This window comes from Cynocephalus volans, chromosome X (genome assembly GCF_027409185.1).
Source record: "Cynocephalus volans isolate mCynVol1 chromosome X, mCynVol1.pri, whole genome shotgun sequence".
NCBI classification, from domain to species: Eukaryota; Metazoa; Chordata; class Mammalia; order Dermoptera; family Cynocephalidae; genus Cynocephalus; species Cynocephalus volans.
In genome coordinates this window covers 163,615,973-163,622,831 of record NC_084478.1, presented here as the reverse complement: position 1 = coordinate 163,622,831, position 6,859 = coordinate 163,615,973, and positions in this window count along the sequence as shown.

Sequence of the window (6,859 nt, the reverse complement as noted above, 5' to 3'; positions counted from 1 at the left end):
TATGAAGTTTCTGTATATTAAATATATAAATATATGCATATTTAAATATTTATTGAAGATACATGTGTATAATTTTCTGAATTCTTCATAACCATTGGTGTTAAGAAGATGAGCAGAACATTTATTTGTTTAGTTTCCTTTACTCTACTGAACATTTTATTTTTAAAAATTATATGAAGGGATAAAGGGAGGGAAAGGTATTCATTTCAGACCTCTTGAGAATGATGACATGTCCCTTTATTTTTCCTTTTCCACTTTCCTTCCACTTCTTAACTCAGGGTCTTTGCAAAGAAAACACAAGAGCAAGAGAGAAGATGGTCTGCGTTAGATGCCTGGAGACTATGTGCAGTATGGGAGCAGTGACTGGGAAGCAGGTTGTATATACTATAATGCTGGCAAATGGAGGTGGGATGGGGTGGGGGTTGGTCATCCTGGTGCCCCCTGTTGTAAAGCTCATTGAATGCGCAAGTAGAATTTTGTGGCATTTTGCTGACATCTAAAATTGGTTTCATGCTTCATTCCACTCCAAATCTTGGGGAAAATTTAGATTGTGATCAGGAGAAAAAGAACTCTTCTGTTTTATTTCTAACATTCCTATATTATTATGTACGGACATCCAATGCATAGTGCTCATGGTGTCTGCTCCCCTGTTTCACGCATTCTGTTTCTCTGGATAGAGAGTCTCCCGGCCCCAGATGTGCGCCCGGTGGTAAAAGTTAACCATGTGCTTATTTTTGAGAAGGTGTGAGAGTTTATGTGTGAGTATGTGTGTATTGTTGGCTAATTTAGTTAGTTAGTTGATTGATTCATGTGCATACTGTGTTTGAATTTGGCTAAATTGTTTCTATTTAGTAATATTTTTTATTTGGATTTTGGTACCTGGTTTTCTATTTTTTTGGTTCTCATTTTTTGTGTGTGATTATTTTGTTGATAATTGTGCTTTTGTTTCGAGAGTTTGTGTATATTTGTTTTTAAAACATGGTTTGTGCTTCTTTAATGGGTTCTTTTTATTTATATTTCAGTGTGCATGATGCCTTTGTTGTCATGATTTTCTTGCATGCTTGAGTTTTTTTAGGTGGAATTTTGGGGATTTTTATTAAATGTTTTATTTCTTGGTTTGGGGCAGAATTATTTTTGAATTATTTGTTTTTGATTCAAGTCTGGGTTTTCTTGATTTATGTGTTTGGTTTGATTTGTATAGAGAGGTGGTTAGAGGTTTTAGTTGTGGTATTTTTGTGTGTGTCTGTGTGTGTGTGTGCACATCTGTGTTGCTTTCTGCTGTTTGGCTATAACTTTGTTTGTTTTTCTCTGTCATATTTTGTTTTGTTTTTCATCGTGACTTTTTGTAAGTTATATAGGTGGGTGTGCGTATGTACGCATGTGTTTCTATGACTGTGTTTTATTTTTATTTTCTTTTATTTTTAAATGTATTTCGATATTTTCCATGAGTTTATTGTTTCAGTTTGTTTATTCCTTTTTTTGTGAGCATGTGTATTTATATATTCATTTTCCTTGTTTTTTGGGATATTTAAATGTGTATAACGTTTGTTTGGTTGCTGCTGTTGTTTTTTCCTTCAATATTTTATGCAGCTCTTTAAGTTTTGTTTTGCGTGTACGTTTTATTTGGAAATTTTTTATACGCAAGTTGTGGGAGACAACAAGCAGTCAGGTAGCACTTGCGTAGGAGAATCCATCCACAACAAGTGATTTGGCTAGGAAACCGTCTTTGTCCCTGTAGGATCAAGACATCCTTGACCCATCTGGAACTACCTGATGGCACAGCCTGGGAAATATTTTAAGCCTGTTTAGATAGCACCAAGCAAAGAGAATAGGAGCTAGGCAGCACCAGGTGAAACAGGCAGACTGAAATAGCACCACTAAGACTCTAAAAATTAAATTGTTGTTGAAATTATTACTCACAAAAGTAGGCCATTTCTGACATGCAAAACTTAAACAAAGTAAGTGCCTGCTAAAATACTAGATATCAATGGGATCCTGAATCTCCTATCATAATAATCAAAATGTTCAGGATATACTAAAAATGAGGAAAATCACAACTTTCATGAAAAAAGACTATCAACTGACCCCAACATCAAGATGGATCAGATGCTAGAATTTTCTGATAAGGACTTTAAAGCAATCATCATAAAAATTACAATCAATTATTAATTCTCTTAAACCACAATGGCAAAAGAGAAAATCTTAACAAAAAATAGATGTTTTAAAAAGGTAAGCAATGGAAATTATTGAAGGGAGAAACCCCAAAAATGAAATAATACACTCTGGATGGACTCAATTGTAAAGTGAAGAGGTCCTATGAAAAAATCAGTGAACTCGAAGACAGAAATGACAGAAATGATACAATCTCAAAAACAGACAGAAATTAGGCTTAAAAGAAAAATGAACAGAGCATCAGAGACCTTGGGACAATAATAAAACATGCAACATACACGCAAAGTCCCAGAAGCAGCAGAGAAGAGAATGGGGCTGGAAGAGCATTATACGAAATAATTGATGAAAAGTGCAAATCTGGCAAAAGACATAAACCTGCAGGTAAAAGAAGATGAATGGATCCCAAATAAGATTAATCCAGTGAAATCCGTGGCAAAGAACATCACAACTAAACTTGTGATTACTAAAGGCTAAGGACTTGGGAACATGTGGAACAAGGGAATTGACCTCAATCTTCCTTTTGCTTTCAAGGAAAAGTATTAGAGCTAATCATAGATTTTCCAAAAACCCTCCAAGTTCTTTACGCACAAGAATTTTGGATTCTGGTTGTTAATATCTCAAAGTCCCATTTATTTCTTAAAATACTTTACCCTGAACATTATTCTGAGTTCACTCAATCATGTGTTGCCATGAGAGTTGAAAACACCTAGAAAACTAGAATGAAAAGGTGAAAAATGCTTTAAGCAAACAGGTGCCACATGAAAGGCTCACAAATTCTGTTTTGTAAACTATTTCTGCTTCTTTATGTGAGTTGCTGCATTCTGTTTTCTTTTTCTCCAGCACCTAAGAAAGAAGTAGGCTTTCTGATCTCACCGTCCTGGCACCAAATTGCCCCTCTTTTCCCCAAGCAGGTTCTTGCTGTTATTCCCTGGCTCTTCTGTGGGTTGGAGTTTAGGTAAATAACAGTGGAAGAGGCCTGGAAAAGTTTGCAGGGCATTAACCCAGAGGGCTGAGGTGTTTGTCCTTTTAACTTAAGGGATTACTTTGGGAGTGGCAGAACAGTTTTTAATGAATCATGCTTAATATTGTTAATAATTTGAAAATAAAAAGTATAGTACAGATATCCATTATTCTTCCCAAGAAAGAGGAAATGGAAGGAGGTTTATTCTACCTTGCTCCTGAAACCTGAAACATTAATGATGCTGCAGATAAAGAGAAACTCAGAGACAGATGGAAGAGGAAGAGCAGTGGGGGACGTGGGGAGCTGTTGCACAGGCTCTGGGAATAAATGTTGGTGTCTTCTGAAAGGCTGAAATGTGTGAGAGGTGTCTTTGAGCAGGGCTGCCTCATTCACACACTATATGCAATGCCCTACTATAGAGGGTGTGATTCACACAAACTAAACTATGAATTTTGCCTTTCTAAAGTGGAGTAAGGGACAATGTTTATACCAACGTGTGGTAGTCCTGTGGGTGGGAATGGAGCTTCAGTCCCAGAAATGCCCTCCGATGACTAAGTTTCCACCTCAGTGCTGGATGAACTCAGGAGACTCCCAGAAGCACATCTTGAGAGCCAGATCCCTCATATGAGGGTCCTTAGGAAAAGCTTCTTGTATGCATTCTTTAGGGATTTACATTCTATTGCTCTAAGAGGCCTGACGGAACTGGAAATAAGAATTTTGGTGAAGATTTTGGCCCTCTCTGTGGCCTCTTTTCTGAAGAACCTAAGTAAACGTTCTCTACTCAAACATACTGCTTTTTTCTCAGTTTTTCGAATTTTGTCACTGAAACCTTCTCCTTTCTTATTGCCCAAATGCTATCCTAATTTAGAATCCTCCATGCTGAATTCAGAAACACTTTAATCTCTCAGGGATTGAAACTACTTGATTTCTCAGGGCCTAGAAGCCCTATATTCTTTAAATATCACTTTGCTTCTTCTCTGGTCACCATATTAGGAAGGGATTACGAATGGTACACACCTCAAGTTTTATTGCTGTATGTCTATTCACGTTTCTATTTCAAATTTTTTGAGTTTTGTGTAGAGGGATGGCAAGATGAGGAAATCATTTCTCAGAACTTTTGAGAATAAAGAAATATTGTATTGGCTCTTTTTCTCTTGTTTATTTGAGGTGACCCTTTTTAACGCAGAGCTGTCACAGAAGAGAAGGAGAGGGGAGAGGAGAGGGAGAAAAAGGGAGAAGGGAAGATGGAGAGTGGAAATGGATACGGAGAAGGGAGGACCAAAACCCTGGAGACCGCAGGAAGCACAACCTGGGAAGCAAGGTGTAAATGTTATTTACATTCCTAGTAGATCAGAGGATGAGATAGAACCTGATAATCTTATGCCTCATCACCTCCCACGCAAGCTCTTTTAAACCATACCAGGGCATTTAGTTGGCAAGTGATGTTTGCAGATTTTGTTGTCTTATTTCCAAAAGTCCACATACTTCTCCTCACCCAAAACCTTGAGGAAATTCCAGCTGCAGCAAAGAGAAGGGAAACTGCTCTCTCCTTTGTCTCCTGTGTTGTCACCGGGTTCCTCCATCTGTTTACTTCTCCATGTCCACTCCTCTCCTTCCTGCACTCTCAGCATTTCCCTATGCAGTGAGTGTCACCCATCCCTGATATGTGCTGGGTTGCCTCAAGGACTCCTTTGCTTTGGTTTTGTTCTCAGGTTTTATTTGGGATTATTGGGGAGGCAAGTCATTTGTTAGTGTATATGTTTTGGGGGTGTTTGTATTTGAGTATGCGAGTATATACTCCATGTTTTTTTGTTTAGTTTTTATTTATGGAATTAATTATTGTTTGTTTTTATTTGTGATATTCTTGTCGTTATTATTGTTCTGCATGTTTGTTTTTTCCAGTAGGGTTTTGCATATTTGGATATGTTGTGTTCTGTGAATTCTTTTTACTCCGATTTTGATTGGCATTTTGTTTTTTAATGTTTAGAATTTTCATTGCATCTTTTCATTATTATTATTTGCACTGCATCGTTTTGTGCGGATTATTTGCTGTTTTCATTTTGTCATTATTTGTATGTTTATTTGCAGATAAGTCAAGTGTTGCACGTGTTTGCATATGTTACATGTGTTTTTTGTCTCAATGTTGATTGGTGAGTACATGGCTGCTGTGGCTGCTGCTTCTGGTACTGCCGTTTTCCATGTCTGACGAGAGGAACGCAAGCCAAGCCTCAAAGGGTATTGCAAGACAAATTCAAGCTGGGAAGAAGAGCATTTTCTCCAGCACAGTTGCAACTGAGCTCTATCTGGCCTGCAATATCTGGATATGATGAGAGACTTGAGCAGTCCTTTCTACCTAACAACTGACTTCTGAGGCATACAAGGTAGTTGTTTATGCACCAACTATATACGATTGAAAACCATGAATAATGCGAGCAAGTGTTATAAGTCTGAGAATAATAGGGAAAAGGAGAAACACTTATTTGCTCTCAGTCTTGAAATCTGTGCCATTAAATGCACAGCAGGTAAAAGGATCAGCACTCAGGAAAAGACAGAGGCGAGAAAAGAGAGAGGCAGGAGGGGTGGCGGTGTTTCTTTTGCGTATATTCTGGTGATCCCTCATGAACTGAGTGTGTTGGGATATTGTCTGCAATGGCATGGGGGAGTGGTTAGGCAGATTTGCCACTTTCAGCCATGCTGTGTGTGGTGCTCCACTTCAGGAAGTGCCAAACATGTGCCTAGAAAAATGATTAGCACTTCTTAGAGTGAGGTAATACACAACAAGTACAACCTTGGTGCAGGCCCTAAGGGAGGAGGTAAGGCTACCTACACACAGGTGGCATTCCTGGAGTCTCAGAACCACCCACGCAGTGTTGGTTCAACTCATGGGACTCTTTTAAGAGCCCTCTGTATGGTCAAGCTAGGGAATGAGGTTTCCTGGGAATAGCCTCATCTGTGGGTTCCTCTCTATGTCAATGATAAAAAGGGCAGGACCAGCACCTTCAGAAATGCTGTTGCAGTGCCCTGCTCAGTAAGGTGCTATTCATATATATGTAACATGTGCATAGTGCTTTTCTGAGTGGAGTAATGTGCAGCATGAACAACATTTGCGGTGGCATTGATAATGGTGGGTGGGGTTTCAGTCACAGAGCTGCACTCCCTTGCTCACTGCTAACCTTAGGTGATAGGCCACTTCCAAGTATTCTCTGAAGCAGCTCTTGAGAGACCTGGTTCATAATCTGAAGGTTTTTGGGAAAAGTCCTTCGTGTAGGTTTTTCAGGTATCTATTGCTTTTCCTCCACAAAAGGACTGATCACTCTGTGAACATGACTTGGTGTAGGAACATGATGGTCCTTCTCTTGTACCTCTTAGTCTTTTCTCTCTACACAATCTAGATATATGTCCTGCTTTAACATCCTCTGATGGTTTTTCACCTATCTGCATTCCTGACAATATTTTAGCCTTTTGTTTAGGTAGCCTAAACACCCTCCGGTCCTTACCTGCTGAACTCCTAACTCTTTTAATCCTCTCATGGAGTAATGCTACCTCTCTTCTCAAGGTTTAGATGCGCTCAAATTCCTTTGAATGTTTCTGTGTATCCGTGACGACATTGTCATATCAATAGGGGTTAAGATGGTGCCTGAAAATTGCTCTCAACTAGACTATTTACACGTTTCTTAGGTGATATTTTTAAGTTTTAAGTGCAGAGATGAAGTGATGAGTGTTGAT